This window comes from Rhodamnia argentea, chromosome 1 (genome assembly GCF_020921035.1).
Source record: "Rhodamnia argentea isolate NSW1041297 chromosome 1, ASM2092103v1, whole genome shotgun sequence".
Lineage (NCBI taxonomy): Eukaryota > Viridiplantae > Streptophyta > Magnoliopsida > Myrtales > Myrtaceae > Rhodamnia > Rhodamnia argentea.
This window is the reverse complement of record NC_063150.1, coordinates 21,648,266-21,665,208: the sequence shown is the minus strand read 5'-3', so window position 1 is coordinate 21,665,208 and position 16,943 is coordinate 21,648,266. Positions and strand designations below refer to the sequence as shown.

The 16,943-nt window shown below is 43.5% G+C and overlaps 1 long non-coding RNA gene and 3 pseudogenes across 1 annotated transcript; 2 read left to right on the top strand and 2 right to left on the bottom strand.

Annotated features, from left to right (window-relative positions):
* LOC115734061 overlaps positions 1–16,943 on the top strand; it is a 227,610-nt pseudogene that overhangs the window by 69,200 nt on the left and 141,467 nt on the right.
* Positions 1–16,943, bottom strand: part of LOC115733556 — a 92,607-nt pseudogene that overhangs the window by 20,461 nt on the left and 55,203 nt on the right.
* LOC125316656 lies at positions 1,699–10,890 on the bottom strand. The gene is made up of 3 exons (XR_007199756.1): positions 10,470–10,890; positions 3,996–4,001; positions 1,699–1,790 (listed from the first exon to the last, which is right to left on the bottom strand). It is a non-coding gene; the product is annotated as an uncharacterized LOC125316656 (long non-coding RNA).
* Positions 14,850–16,360, top strand: LOC125313570 (annotated as a pseudogene).

Genomic DNA, 16,943 nt, shown 5'->3' with positions numbered 1-16,943 from the left:
TTGCATTCACGGCTCACAACAAAAAACCGGTTTAAGAGTGTCGAGCACCGAGTCATGGCAAACAAGAGAGGCCGAGAGTGTCGATGACGTGCTTCTTGGGTGACACTCCACGGCTGTATGGAACCATCAAGGAATTAACATCAGCAGACAACCTATCAATCTGCAAGGAGACTACGCTTCCAAACTACACTACCTATTACGTTTCCAAAGGCCTAGATGGAGCTTCAGTACTTCCCGATTTCAAGTCGTAGACCGTGTAAATTTATAAAGGTGGTCTTATTGATATATGTATTTGAAGATAAAAGTAAACCCATCTGTTCATCTATGTAAAACTACCACAGAACATGATTGCCTTTTTTTACTGCTCGGTCATCGACACTTATATTGCTCCATATTACAGAAGCAACACAACTCTCAAAAACAGAGATCATTCTCTAGACAAAGGCAGAACCAAAAGAGAGCACGAAATAGAGGGAGAGGAAGATCAACACATATCGATCTAAGATCGAAAGAAATAAGTTATCCATAGATGAAATTGTGCCGAATACTCTGTATGACAATCACAACACTAGTCCACTATGAGAAAAATTGCGCTTTCGGGAACATTTCTGTTTGGTTCAGCTTCGAATTCCACTTTGTGCGGCTATGATAAAGAGTGGAATTCTTGCCGGCCTCCAACTTGCTCAACGACAATAACTAGAATCAACTGCATGGCAAAAATATATGTACTCTTCCCAGATTTTCTATGAAAAAGTAGGTTTCCATTAAGATGGGACATATCCGAAACCTAATTGATCTAATCGAGTCCAGATATTAAGATGATGCAAGTATGGATCCAAGGGCTGAGACGACATCAAATCGTCATGTCATCTATCAATGTTAACTCTGTCCTAATAGATTTTCTTTTCCATAAATTGGAAAACTTGTGTACTAGCCGCCCCGTCCCCCAAAGAATCAGCCATTATTAAACATCACTATCATTTTCTCGGCAAGTGGTAGATCACATGGTATGAGTCATATCATGCATTGCGATATCTCGGCTATAAAGAAAGTGCTCATATCAGGCGTTGCAATGTCTCCATAACATTCAATTCATAATCCAAACTCATCTCCGACAAATTTACATTCACAAGTGAAATTGAATTGCGGTTCGAGAGAGAGAGAGAGAGAGAGAGAGAGAGACAGAGGAACAATGCCTACTATCGATTTGGCCTCTGACTCCAGCGAGCAGAGCTACAACAGAGCAAGCGATGACTCAAAAGCCGACGTTAAAGGCCTTGGTTGACACCCGAATCACCGAAATCCCCGCAATTTCTTCATCCGACCGCAGGAGACATCCGAAGACAGCTCCAAATCGAGCGACGGCTCCGAGAATCTCAACATCCCAATCATCAACCTTGGGGAAATCGACCACGACCCGACCAAGAGGAAGGAGGCGATCGAGAGCATGCGACGCGCGTCGAGACGCCTGGAGTTGTTCAAGGAGTTCCGTCGGCCGTGATAGAGATGAAGGAGGGAGTGAGGAGGTTCCACGAGCAATTTGACGAGCCAAAGAAGGTGTTCTACCCGCGCGACATGACGAGGAAGGTGGTGTCCAGCAGCAATTTCAATCCGAACACGACGTTTGTGGTGAACTAGATAATGGAGAGACGCTTTCTTCTTTAGATAAATATGCACTGCGAATATGGTGAAGAGAAATTAGTTAACGGAAGAAGTAAATAATTGAAAGGAACACATGATAGGTGATAGTCTTTTCACCTACCTGCTATGCTAATAGTCAGATTCATCCACTTCATCCTCCCAAAAAATGACCGGAATGAGTGCAAGCCGTGGCCATTCCTCATGGCGATTCTTTTCCCGAATGGGACAACGAATGATTCTCAATTCCTTCAAGTGTGTGAGGTTGCGCATCTCAAATGGCAAATGCTCTAAACTTTGACAATCAAATAATACAAGCTTTTCGAGCAGAGAGAGATTTCCAATCCATTCCGGCAAACTCGATCCCCGATATCGAAGAATCTCGAGAGATTGCAGAGTCTTGACATGTTGAATCCCCCCAGGTAATTGCATCAAACCGGTGATCTTAAGAACACGTAGGTTCGTGAGGAATGGCCATTGGGTGTCATGCTGGTCTTCTTCGCACAATAAATCGAGTCCTTCACAATCGATAACGCGGAGTTCCCGGAGCGAGGAAAGGTGGCGCATGCCACGAAATAAGCTCCTTATTTCGCAATAGCCGAGGCTCATTAACTCGAGATTATTGGCCGATCGGAGCATTGGGGAATCCACATAGCTACCCGTAATGCATGCACGCTTTAGTTTAGAGAAAGGGGTGAATGTGGATCCCACTGCGGCTTCTGACGGGCAATTTGGATCGGGCATTATTTCCAACATTTTCGCGTTCCCTATGGTCAAGTGCTCCACCTGGGGGAATGGTGGCACGAAATTCAACCGGGGACAGCCCCATATTTTCACGGACCGAAGTATTGGGAAGTATGACCGTGAATTGTCTGACCGGTGATGCTTTTGATGTGCTCTCATTACTTGCCTACTTCCCCACCATCCCTTCAGCTTGCTGCATCTCTCTAGTTCCAATCTCTCAAGAGATGGGAAGAAGGTGCGTGCGATCTTAGATTGCCCCACGTCACTTGTCTGTTGAACGAACTCCAAGTCATGCAAGCTCCCAAGAATCAACGTCCTTAGGGATGGGAGTTCACTCAAGGATGGTAGGTGGCTCACCGACGCACAATTACGAATAAGCAAGTATTGAAGGTTGACCAATTTCCTCATATCTCTTGGAAATGTTTTAAGGTACCTACATCCAACGAGTTTAAGGAACTGCAAATTCACCAAATCCGTGATTGAATCCGGCAAACTCTGAAGAGATTGGTTTTTATCAATACCAAGATACCTTAAGTGCTTCAACTTTTCAAAGGAGGAAGGAAGGAGAGGAATATTTGCATAGTCTAAATGCAACACTCGACAATGTTTACCCCGAGAAAAAACTCTATCGAAGGTGAGTACAGGCCATGGACTTCGCAAGAAGATTAGCGTCCGCAATTTGTGTAGATCGAGCAGAGACATCGTTTTCTCTTCGTAGAAAAATTCTGAAGTAAATGACGCATGTCGAATTCCTCTATCATTATGTCCTCCTTTAAAATTAACAATCTTGCATTCACCTCCAGCAACTTTTTGGGCAAGATCGTGCATGAGATCATGCATCTTGAAAAATATGACCTTGCCATCTTCGCCTTGTCTTTCAACATCGAGGAATGACCGACACAGCAGTTCCGACAAGTACATGTTTGCGACCTCTTCAAGGTTATCCTCCCCGTTGCGTGACTCAATAAAGCCTTGTGCCACCCAAAGATGTATCATCATCTCTTTACTATAGACATAATCTTTCAGAAACAATGAGCAGTATGCAAAACAATGTTTCAAGCGTGAGGGGAGATGATCGTAACTGAACTTGAGGACTTTCATTATTCCATCATCTTTCTCATCAATTTCTGGTATTTCTAGAAGTTCACGCCCCTCGTAATGGAGCCATTCAACTTTCTTTTTGCCGTAGAAAAGGCTTCCAATAGTTCTAACGGCAAGGGGAACCCCGGCGCATTTTTTAACTAAATCTCGACCTATCTTCTCCTGTTCCGAGTCTAATGATTCTTCCCCCTCTTCAAAAGCATTTTTCTTAAATAAGTTCCACGACTCATCTTCAGATAAGCCGCGCAGATCATGGATAACAGATTTCGCATTCGTGACCTTCGCAACTTCGTGGCTGCGAGTAGTTACAAGTATCTTGCTTCCCCATTGACCACCCTCTAGCCAATCTCCAAGCTTCGACCATTCATGCCGATCTTCATTCCACAAATCATCCAAAACAAGCAAGTATTTCTTTCCACCTAGAGTCTCGCGAAGAAGACTCGGCAATTGGTGCATAGGCTTACTGTCAAGATCTTGTAATAACTTTTTCATCTCATCATCATGCCCTTGACAGTAATCTTTCGCTGATTTGAGAATTTCTTTGATAATCACATTGGGATCAAAGACGTCAGATACACACACCCACATCTTAAGCCCAAAATGTTCTTTTACCTCCCCATCGTTGTACACTAGTCGTGCAAGTGCAGTTTTCCCAAGACCACCTTTACCAACGATGGCTACAAACGACACGCTCTTGTCAGAGGAGGAACTCAACAAGAGTTGCTTGATCTTCTTTTTGTCCTCTTCCCTACCGATTATTTTTTCATCAGGTGAGGGACGTTCAGGCTTCTTTCCTCTCCCGATGGCCATTGTTTCCTCACTCTGACGCTTCTCTAAATGGAACTTCCTATCATTTGCAATCCGATCCAGTTTCTTCCTAAGTTCCTGAATCTTAATAGCCACTTTGCAGCGGTGTACGAGCGGATTCGAACTAGAGAAGAAAATGCGTACCGCTTTCCACATCTTGTCGCTGGGAGCGACCTTCCGGCTCAGATCTTCGGTCGCGACATCGTCGAGCAAGTCCTGGATGTCGTACAGCACGTCCTTGAGCCTCCCGAGCCAGAGCTTGACCTGCTCCTTGTCCCATTGCTGCTTCTCGGCATCCAAGAGCACAGCTTGGATGGTCTGGACGGTGTCGTCAAGGCTTTGGAGCTCGTCCTCGGCGCCGCAGAGCAACTGGATCTTCTGGGAACCGAAGGAACCAAGGCTTTCCAGTATGTCAGTGGCAAGGCTGAAGAGAACTGCTTCCGCCATTTCTAAACGGGAAGCTGGGGCTGAGAAGTGTGTTGCAGAGCAGATGCTTTTGTTGGGGGAGAATGGTTGGGTGGTGGTGCCCCCATGATCAACTTCAGGCACGAATATATAGCAAGGCCAACGCCATCTCCCTGTTACTTCATGATCAGTCGCTCCACTAGATGACAACGGAGCAAAAGACGTGTGGGGTCCAGAAAAAAGGAATGAAGAAAGAAAGAGGAAAGACCAAAAGCGTATGGGTAAAGTAAAGCAAGTTCGCTGTTCGACCACAAAAATGAAAAAAAAAAAGGCAGGGTGCCCTGTATGGTTAGAGATAATTTTCTAGCTTTTTGTTTTCATTTTCATCTGAACGTGAAAAAAGTATTTAAAAAAGCCTTCGATCCCGTATCGAGAGCAATTTCAAACCAAAACCCAAAACTGTTCTAAGTAAATCCTCGAGTCGATGAGCAGAAGGTCAAAATAGATTGTTGATAAAATGCTCTTTAATATCGATATTGATTAGGATTTCCTAGTAGACACACTGGGTACGATGAGCTATAGCGTGATCAGATTCCCATTAATCACGATCGGATGTCGAACTCTAGAAAAAATCTAGTCATGTAACTTTGTTGGTTATCCTTTTATCAAAATATTTGACAACTCATTTTTTATTCGAGTGAGTGATGGCAAGTTACATGGAAGGACAAGAAAGTTCATATTCCTCGATTATACACAAAGTGAATGAGAATATGGATATGATGCACAAAACTAAATTCACATGTTGTCGACGGATAAGTTACATCTAACGATCCTCTATTACTCATGGATAGAGGCGATTGCGAACGTGGTTAGTGTTTAGACGGATTAGATTAGTAGGTAAAGAAAATTATTGGCCGTCGATGATGAAGTACTCACTCCTACACTAGTAGGAAATGGATTTTAAAGCTGCAAAGCCAATTTAATTTGCCAGAATTGAAAAATTATGTTATATGGATACAAGTTTAGGACTTTTTTTGTTAACAAAAAAGTTTGGAATAAATGTGTCAAAGTTGGCGTAGTTTAAAATTTTTTTTATGATTTTTTTTAATAGTGAAATAGTGTAGCTTTTACTTTTATCATAACAATTTGGTGTTTTACCGAAGGCACAAAATGTGGGCGGTTCTCAGGGAAAATCGGGAATGGTTTTGTTCTGAGGTGATGGTTTGGCAGTGCCGCTGGTATTTGACTAATAAGGAAGATAAGCATGTGAATGGTACGTGGTGTCAAAGACGCGTGGGGTCCCCAAAAAAAGGGACTAAAGAAAGAAAACTGGAAAGACCAAAATGCCCACGGGTCAAAGAAGGCCTGTCTTGTTCGAGAGAAAATTTTCAAGTTTCCTTTTTTCACTTTCGTCTGAATATGAAATAGTATCGAAAAAGCCTTTGATCGCGTCCTGAGAGCAGTTTCCAAGCGAAAGCCCAAAATTGTTTACGTAATCCTAGAGTCGATGAGCAGAAGATTACAAGAGATCGCCGGTAAAATGCCCTTTGGTGCCCGTATTGGTTAGGAGATTCTTAGTGGATACACTTAATACGATGAGATATTGAGTTATTAGATATCCGATATTTTCCCATTGAGTTGGCAAACGTGTAATACATTTCGGAGTTTTTTGGACAATTTTCCGGAAAGACTGATGAATCATCTACCAATGATCCAACCAATTTGGTAGTTTTAGAGATTCTACATGTATTCAAACGATTAGGTGATGAACAGCAAAACGAAGATGTGGCCCAAATAGGAGATTTACATTGACTCTTTGCTCTTTATTTTTGAAGTTCTTAGAATTGTTGGCTACTCGAAACTTCAACTCTTCGTATTAATTCTAAATATTAAGCCAATGGGAATGATTAAGGAAAATATGGGCCAAGAAGTGACAAAACGAAGAAATATCACTCCCCCTTTTGGGCCTCATGCAACCACAAAGCCTTTGGTTTTGTATTTGGGCTCGATACTATCAAGTTCATAGACGCCTCCCTTCTCTCCTCCGTGCACGTCCAATATATTTTTTTTTCAGCCCGACCGATCCCTACCCATTCTAGTCAGGTGCCCGATGCACACACGTCGGTCGAGAGAAGACCACGGGAAAACAAAATGACACGTTTTTGCATGCGCTGAACTTCTCGTTGCATTCCACGAAAATAAAAACGGTAACATTTCGGACCTTGTGCATGCATTAATGAAATAAAATTTAGTTCTCGACATATTAAGCAACTACTCTTTTTTTTTTTTTTGGGTTAGAAAGAGTGAGTACTTAACATGGCATAACTAACTGATTTTCTTTTTTAAATCAAGGGGGGCAACGCCCTGCATCGTCCTTTTTGGAATAGAGGATTGAGTCAATAAAGTAGCCTAGGACCAAATCTCCAGTATCTTGAGCCGTTTACGCTTAGAATATTCCCCCGGTGATTGCACAGCTTATGTAATTAATCTAATCACGTTGCGTTCCTCCTACGCACTCAACTGGTCACGTAGTTTGATTCTTTATGGCCTTCTTAGTTTTCTTCAACAAATCAAGCGCCAAACTAGCATAGTGTGAAGCTTGAGGTATCTGCTTACTTTTCCATTGAATTGGCCAAAATATGTGTTGAACACTCACGAAATGAGAGCGCTCGGTTCTTCGTTCATCCGCTGGGGCAATTGCTACCGCCGAATACGTACAAAGTTTCCCCCCCTAAATTCACTCTGCGTCATGGCATATTTCTTGCATCCGGTCTCAATCAATGAGACCAATCAATAAGATGATCCTCAATGATTGATCATTTTCACCAACGAGAACGTCGGAGATGGTCATTCTGTTCTTTTTGGATGGAAAAATGGATGTTCCTCGATCGTTGACTTTATTCGCATTCCGGCAAGAGCAACTACCAAGCTTTTGCACCCGAGTTGATACTGAATATCAATACCCTTTGTTGTATTCTCTAGGAATCGCGCAGAGAAATGCCGATGGAATACTCAAAGCATGTGATGAGATCGGTTCTCGTCTGTTTGAGCTCTTATCAGAAGCCCTAGGACTCTGTTCCACCCGGATCACTTGAAGGAGATGGAGTGTGGAAGACGACACGCGATCATGTGCTCGCGTTGACCCTAAGTGAGACCAAGTATTCAGACAATGACTTCCTTGCAATTCTCCTCCAAGATCAAATTGGAGCACTTCAAGTGCTTCATGAGAACCAAAGGATCGACTTTCCTCCAATACCTGGACCACTAGAGATCAACATCAGAGATCTTTTGCGGGTAAGTAGCTTCGCCCAGATTTCATTGTTCATCTCTGCACTTTTCCGAAACCGTGTTTTGATGGGTCGACCCACCGCAACTCTCTTCTCGCCCTTATTACTGTACTTCCTCATATGCTAAGTTAGTTGAAAATTACCATGGCATCTTCCTTAGCAATGACATTATGTCTACACAAGCTGCACTTTTCTTTGGTAATGCAAATCCGTGTTTACCATTCCCAAATGGCTTGTGCATCAAGTATCCTAACGGAGCTATCTGACTAATCCATACTTGATTCTAACTTACTTAGATCATGCTAGCCTCACATTGATACGTCCGAAATTGTCTAATGAGACAGATGTATGTTGAAACCAATTGCTTTCATAGGAGCGTTCAATGCAGGTCCTGGATATTCTGCAATTTTTGCATTTATAAACATCAAGATTGTAATCACATTACTATGTAGAAATTATGTTCCCGCATTTCTGACCTGTGAACTAACGGACCAAAAACTGGTTCATTAATTGTTGTATTCGCAGTTCATAACAAACAATTGACTCTAGAGTGTCGAGCACCGAGTCATGGAGTTTCGGTGGCGTGCTTCTTGGGTGACACTCCTCGGCCATCTTCACGGTTGCCTGGACCCATCAAGAAATTAACATCAACAGACAACCCACCAATCTACAAGGAGACTACGTCCTCAAACTACACCGCCCACTGCATTTCCAGTTGTGGATTGTGAATGTTTTAGGTGATTTATTGACGTTTGTATTCAAAGATAAAAGTCTGTCCATCTGTTCGTCTATGTCAAACTACAATAGAACAGGATTGCCTTGCTTCATTGCTCGGTCACCGATGCTTCTATCGCTTCAATAGATAGAACTTTGAGCACCAAGACAACCATAGAAAAGATGACCATTCTCTAAACAAAGGTAGAACCAAAAAGAGAGGTCAAAATAGAGGGAGAGGAAGATTGACATATACCGCTCTAATATCGAAAGAAATATGTTACCTTTAGATGACTCCGTGCCCAATACTCGTATGACAGTTACAACAACAAATCTACCAATCTACCACGGGAAAATTTGCGCGCTCGGGAACATTTCGGTTTGGTTCAGCTTCGAGTTCCAATTTGTATATTGGCGGCCAGAATAAAAAGTGGAACCGTTGCCCGCCTCCAACTTCACTCAACCACAAAAACCAGAATCCATTGCAAGGCATAAATATATGTACGCATCCAAGATTTTCAATGAAACAGCAGGTTTCAATTAAGACGCGATATATCCGAAACCCAATTGATTTTTTTTTCCTATAAATTGCAGAACTTGTGTACTATACGCCCTGTCCCCCAAAGAATCAGCCATTATTAAACATCATTGTCATTTTCTAAGCAAGTTGTAGCTCATAAGCAATGACTTTCTCCTTCCATTTTTATGAACCTCATAATTCTGTAGTCAAACGAAACCTCCCAATGTGATCCTGTTCTCTTCCGTCCATCTCTCGTCTATAAAGAAGTCGTTCACATTATGTATTGCAATGTCACCATAGCACTCAATTCATAATACAAACTCATCACGAATAAATTCAGATTCACAACGAAATTGAACTAGAGTAGAGAGAAAGAGAGAGAGACAATGTTGACCATCGATTTGGCATCCGACTCCGGCAAGGACAGGTACGACGGAGCGAGCGATGACTTGAAAGCTGGCGTAAAAGGCCTTGTTGGCGCCCGGATCACCAAAATCCCAAGAATTTCTTCATCCCACCGCAAAAGACATCCCGAGGCAGCTCCGAATCGACCGGTGTCTCCGAGAATCTCGGCAGAATCGACCGCGACCAGGCCAAGAGGAAGGAGGCAATCGAGAGGACGCGACGCGGGTCGGAAACGCTGGGGTTCTTCCGGGTGGTGAGTCCCGGAGTTCCGGCAGCCGTGATGGAGGAGATAAAGGGGACGGTGAGGAAGTTCTACGACCAAGACAATGAGGCAAAGGTGGTGTACAAAAGCAATTTCCACCTGTACACGCCGTTGGTGGCGAACCGGAGGGATGCTTTCTTCTGCTACATGGCGCCGAGCCCGCCGTTGCCGGAAGTTTGCAGGTGTGTGAGCATGTGTTCAGACAAGGCCTTCGGTCGCAAGGACGCCACTTCCACCTGCGACGGTAAACTTTTGTTAAATATATTTTTATTTTTTTATGAAAAAAAACTATAAACTATCAATAGAGGTAATAATTCATAAGTGGATCTACAAAGAATTCTTTCATGACTCTCCTATACTTAAAATGATATATAAGAGTTGATGAGGAAGTTATAAGTCACTTTGTGTTCTAATGAAAGTGAGAATACAAGGAACAATTGGCTAAACACGTCCTTGATAAATATGCGTGGCGAACATAGTGGAGAGAAATTATTTAATAAAGAACACTAATAGTGGAAAGGAGCACCCGATAGGGGGGAGTCTTTTCTCGTACACGATAAGGCTGCTATCCCATCGTCCGATCCACCCTCCCAAACAATGACCGGAATGTGCGCAATCTTTGGCCAATCTTCGTGGCCATCTGTTAGGCAACTCTCCTTCAAAGCGGGACAATTGCGGATTCGTATTTCCTTCAAGCGCGCGAGGTTGCGCATCTCAAACGGCAAACGCTCTAAACTTTCACGGTTAGATAATACAATCTTTTCGAGCGAAGAGAAATTTCCAATCCATTGAGGCAAACTCCTCGATTCTTGACAGTGATAAATCTCGAGAGATTGTAGAGCCATGACATGTTGAATCTCCTCGGGTAATGCCACCAAATCCGTAAGATACGAGATTTTAAGGACACGTAGCTTTGTAAGGAATCGCCATAGGGTGCCATGCTCGTTTTCTTGGCACGATAAATCGATTCCTACGGAACTACAAATGTCGAGCTCCTGGAGCGACGAAAGGTGCCGTATGCCACGAGAAAGACTCATTAGGTTGAACGTGTAGAGTCTCATGGACTTGAGATTACCGGCCAATTGGAATAGAGTCTCGAGCATAGAGGGCTCCAAATCCGCATCAGTAGCAAGATGGAGTCGCCTTAATTGAGAGAAAGGGTTGGATGTGGAACCCATTGCTGCTTCTGATGGGTAATTTGGATTGGCCATCAATTGTTGTTCCACCATTCTCGTGCTATCTATGTTCAAGTATTCCACCTGGGGGAATGGAGGCAGGAAAGTCAAATGGGGACAGCCCCATACTTCCACGGACCGAAGTTTTGGGAAGGACGACCCCGAATGGTACGACCGACGCTTTTGATCTGCTCCCATTCCTTGCCATCCTTTCAGTTTGCTGCACTTGATAAGGGACAGTCTCTCAAGAGACGGGAAGAAGGGGCCGGTAGTATTAGATTGTTGAAGGAACTTCAACGCATGCAACCGCATAAGAATCAACGTCCTTAGGGAAGGGAGTTCACTCAAGGGTGGTAGGTCTCTCGGTTTAGACCCATGGATGAGGAGGTATCTAAGGTTGACCAATTTCCTCAAATCTCTTGGAAATGCATGAAGGTTCGTACATTCAAAGAGTCTAAGGATCTGCAAGTTTACCAAATCTGTGAATGAATCCGGCAAAATCTGGATAAAGCGGTTTCTAGAAATATTAAGAAACCTTAACTGCTTCAACTTTTCAAAGGAGGAAGGAGGGAGAGGAGTAGCCGTGTTGCCAAAATCCAACACTCGACAATGTCTACACTCGGAGAGAACTTTGTGACAGTAATATAGTGTAGAGAATCCTCCCAAAAAGATAAACGTCCGCAATTTTGATGTTTTGAGCAGGGACACCATTTTCTCTTCCGAGAAAGTATCTACAGTAAACGACGCATGGCGAATTCCTCCATCACTAACTCCATTAAAATTAACGATCTTGCATTCACCTCCAGCAACTTTTTGGGCAAGGTCGTGCATGAGATCATGCATCTTGAAAGTCAGGACCTCACCATCGTCACCTTTGCTTGCAACATCAAGGAATGACCTACATAGTAGTTCTGACAAGTAATTGCCAGCCACCACTTCAAGGTTGTCGTCCCCTTTGCGTGACTCAATAAAGCCTTGTGCCACCCAATAATGTATCATCCTCTCTTTACGGTAGACATAATCTTTCGGAAACAACGAGCAATATGCAAAACAATGTTTCAAGCATGACCGGAGATGATCATAACTGAACTTGAGGACTTGCATAATTCCATCATCAGCCTCATCAATTTCTGGTATTTCTGGAAGTTCATGCACCTTGTAACGGGCCCATTCATCTTTGTTTTTGCCGTACAAAAGGCCTCCTATAGTTCTAATGGCAAGGGGAACCCCCGCGCATCTCTTAACTATATCTAGACCCATCCATTCCAGTTCCGAGTCTGATGATTCTACCCCATCTCCAAAAGCCATTTTCTTGAATAAATTCCATGACTCATCTTTAGATAAGCCAGGAAGATCATGGATAACCGATTTCGCATCCGTGACCTTCGCAATTGTGTGGCTACGAGTGGTTACAAGTATCTTGCTTCCCCGTTCACCACCCTCCAGCCAATCTCCAAGCTTCAACCATTTATTCCGATCTTCATTCCACAAGTCATCCAAAACAAGCAAGTATTTCTTCCTACTCAGAGTCTCATGAAGAAGATTCAGCAATTGGTCTAAAGTCTTATTCTCAAGATCTTGACAGTTCGCTGATTTAAGAATATCTTTGACAATCGAATTCACATCAAAGACATCAGACACACACACCCACATCTTAAGCCCAAAATGTTCTTTTACCTCCCCATCGTTGTACACTAGTCGTGCAAGTGCAGTTTTTCCAAGACCTCCTTTACCAACGATGGCAACAACTGACACACTCCGGGTAGAGGAGGAATCAAACAATAGGTGTTTGATCATTTTTCTGTCGTTTTCCCTGCCAATTATTGCTCCGTCGGGCGCGAAAATTTCAGTTTTCCTTCCTCTCCCAATGGCCGTTGTTTCCTCACTCTGACGCTCCTCTAAATGGAACGTCCTATCATTTTTAATCCGATCCAATTTCTTCCTAAGTTCCTGAATCTTATTAGTCACTTTGACACGGTGTGCGAGCTGATTCGACTTAGAGAAGAAAAAGCGTACCGCTTTCGACATCTCGTTGCCGGGGGTGACCTTCCGCCTCAGATCTTCTGTGGCGACATCGTCGAGCAAGTCCTGGACGTCGTACAACACATCCTTGAGCCTCTTGAGCCAGAGCTTGACCTGGTTGTTATGCCATTGCTTCTTCTCGGCATCCAAAAGCACCGCTTGGATGGTCTGGACGGTGCCCCTAAGGCTTTGGAGCCCGTCCTTTGCGCCGCAGAGCAACTGGATCTGCTGAGAAGCAAAGGAGCCTCCAAGTTCCGCCATTTCAGATGCGAGGCTTTTCAGTATGTTAGTGGCAAGGCTGAAGAGAACTGCTTCCGCCATTTCCAAAGGCAAAAGCTGGGGCTGAGAAGTGTGTTGCAGAGTCGATGCTTTTGTTGGGAGACAATGGTTTTTTTTTTTTTTTTTTTTGGTCGAAGTTGGGAGACAATGGTTGGGTGGCGCCTGATGATCAACTTCGGGCACAAATATATAGCAAGTCCAACGGCATCATAATGTTACTTCATCCTCGGTTAATCCACCAGATGCAATGGCATAACTTGCAGCAGAGGAAAAGAATAGCGTGTAAGAGTCCTTGTACTACCTGCTGCTACCAATATGGATTCCACTCTGAAACCAGTCCATACCATGCATCCGAGCATCTCAGCCAATATCAAGGATTCCTACGAACAAAGCATGCCGCCCTGAAAAGGAATATTTAACATATCAGGACACTCCTAGCAATATTCTTTCAAAAGCTAGTGTCATATCAGATTTTGACCAAACAAATTTCGTGGATTGCACTCCGAATTAATAGCATAATGACCACTCGAGGAAGGCGGCAACTTCATAAACAAGTAAGCTCATCTGTAGCCCTCGCTACCGCCCCGCCTTTGCCGAGGAGGGTCGGCCAAGGTGGGGGGAATAGTTGGCGGGGGTCGCCGGGACCCGGCGAATATTATCCCGCAACGGTGCATATCTAAGTAGCCTCAAATATATCAGTTACACACTCATATGTTTCCAGAATTTTTTTCATATACTACATAAATAAAAGTATTGCAACATTGTGAATATTTTAACTTAATTTTGCGGCTGAAATTGATGATATTTTACATTTGCTTTAATGTCATGATAGTTAACATAGGGTTGATCGATTAGATTGTTGCGTTTATAATTCTTTTATCAAGGGTTTACTTATATGTGGAAAATAGGAATATGTTACATGATCTTTCACGTATAGGATTCCAGTTTTGGAATTGCTACAACTTTAATTAGTCACTATATAATTAGTTATTAATTTATGAGCTCTTCCGATATAGAGTGCACCAATCACGTTTCTGCATAAAAGTAGAAAATAGAATTCTCTTGCAAGGAATGAAGGAAATAATTTTGGGTTTTCTCTTGATAGGAAATTAATTAATTACTTATGGTTTTTAATTAATACATTTATATGATCATTAACAAGTGCTTTCAAGGATTTGGCGACAAATGCTGTCATAGTCGAGAAACAAGGAATTCTTATGTTGCAACTTCGAGTGTTTGTTTGACATAAATCTTGAGGCAACTTCCACTTAAAGGAAAACTCATTTGTCGACAACCTTCATGTCCCTCGTGTTTGGCTTCTTCTCTAAATCAACAATGACGGACATGCAATATCCTCACTAAATAACCACGTAAAGTGAACTTCATCAAGACCCAACTCGCTTAAGTACGGTAATACCCGGTAGCAGCACACACAATGGTCACTAGTGCGGATCCCGAACATAAGCGAGCAAAGGAATTTAGAGCGTTCGATGATATGGAGGCCGGGGTCAAAGGCCTCGTGGATGCTGCGATTGCCAAAGCCCCGGATTTTCATCCGGCCGCCCAATAGCGTGGCCTGCAGCAAGGATCGCTTAGACATCCCGGTGATCGACCTAGGGTGCATGAACGTGGGCCCTGCCAGTCGCCACGAGCCGGTGCGGAATATTGGGCAAGCACTGGAAAAATGGGGTTTCTTCCGGGTGATCGACCATGGGGTCCCCGAGAGCCTCTTGGAGGAGGTGATAGAGGAGAGGGGTCACGCAGGTTGTTCGAACAGGAGACCGAGGCCAAGAAAGGATTCTGCACCGGAGATTTTACGAAGAAGGTCATATACAACAGCAACATGGCCCTTTATAATTCGGTAACTGCGGATTGGAGGGACAGTATACTTTGCTCCACGGGACCAGAGCCTCCCCGGCCCGAAGAGTTGCCTGAAGCTTGCGGGTGAGCCAATGGCTTCTCTTGCGCTTTCACCTTTCGTAAAGGTAAAATTCATGAACAAATTCGCAAAGTGAATCACTAAAGATAGTTCGCGGAAGAATTGAAGTAGTTCATATTGGTGCAAGGTAACAGCTTTTCAGTGTATAATACTAAATAGCCTTTTTTTTCCTCCTTTAATCGGAGGCGAAACTAGCAATTGTATAGAACTTGAGTTATTCAAGTACCTTTCCATTAAAACGGTGGGAATAGGGGTTGAAAACTCGGGAAATGAAAGTGCCCCGTCCTTCGTTCACTCGGGTAAAGCAATGCTGCCGTTGAATGCATATGACGTTTCTCGCCTAGGTTCCACTGCACATCATGGCAGATAAGCTTGCATCGAGTCTCAATCAACGAAACGGATCGGTAAAGCGATCCTCAATGATTGATTAGTTCCACTTCTAAATTGACATTGAACATGATTTTCCTTTATTTGCATTTTAGCAATAGCAGCACCAAGCGTTTGCCCTCGAATTTATACAGAATAGCAACACACTTTATGTTGTTCTCCGGGAATCCATCCAACCATACTTTTAAGGCAGCTCTATTTCGGTTTTCTGATGCTTCGAAAATTTTTGGCAGAGAAATGCTGATGGAGTACTCAAAGCATGTGACGAGACCGGGCTCTTGTCTGTTTGAGCTCTTATCAGAAGCTCTAGGACACCGCTCAAATCACTTGAAGGAGATGGAGTGTGGAAAGAGACACTCGGTCATGTGCAACTACTATCCGCCATGCCCCCAACCCGAGTTGACCCTGGGCGTGACAAAGCATTCAGACAAAGACTTCCTCACAATTCTCCTCCAAGATCAAATTGGAGGACTTCAAGTGCTTCATGAGAACCAGCGGATCCACGTTCCTCCAATTACTGCAGCACTAGTTATCAACATCGGAGATCTTCTGCAGGTAAGTAGCTTTGGCCAGATATCATTGTTCATTTCCGAACTAATCCGAAACCGTGTTTTGATTGGTCGACACACTGCAATCCTCTTCTCACCCATATTGCTGCACTTTTTCATATGCTAAGCTAGTTAAAGAACTCTTGAGAATTTACCATGGCATCTTCCCCGTAGCAATAACATAATGTCTTCACAATCTGCACTTTTCTTTCGTAGGAGGAATCTGCATTTACCATTCCCAAATACCTTGTGCATCAAGTATAGTAACAGAGATATTTGACTAATCCAAACTTGGTTGTACCATGCTAGCCGCACATTGACAGGTTCAAAATTGTCTAAACGAGAGAGATGTATGCGCAGCACTTTTCACAGGAGCAATCAATGAGGGTCCTAGCACTTTTCACAGCACTGAGTCATGGCAAACAAGAGAGGCCCAAGAGTGTCGGTGGCATGCTTTTTTGGCCACACTCCTCGGCCATCATCGAGGCTGTATGGACCCATCAAGGAATTAACATCAGCAGACAACCCACCAATTTACAAGGAGACTACACTTCCAAACTACACAGCAAATTACATTTCCAAAGGTGTATATTGAACTTCCGCCCTTCCCGATTTCAAGCAGTAGACTTTGTAAACGGGAAGATAAAGAGATAATGGGCGAAGGATATTCATGGTGTGGGATTTCCCTTCATGGTGTTAGCGCGCGGGCG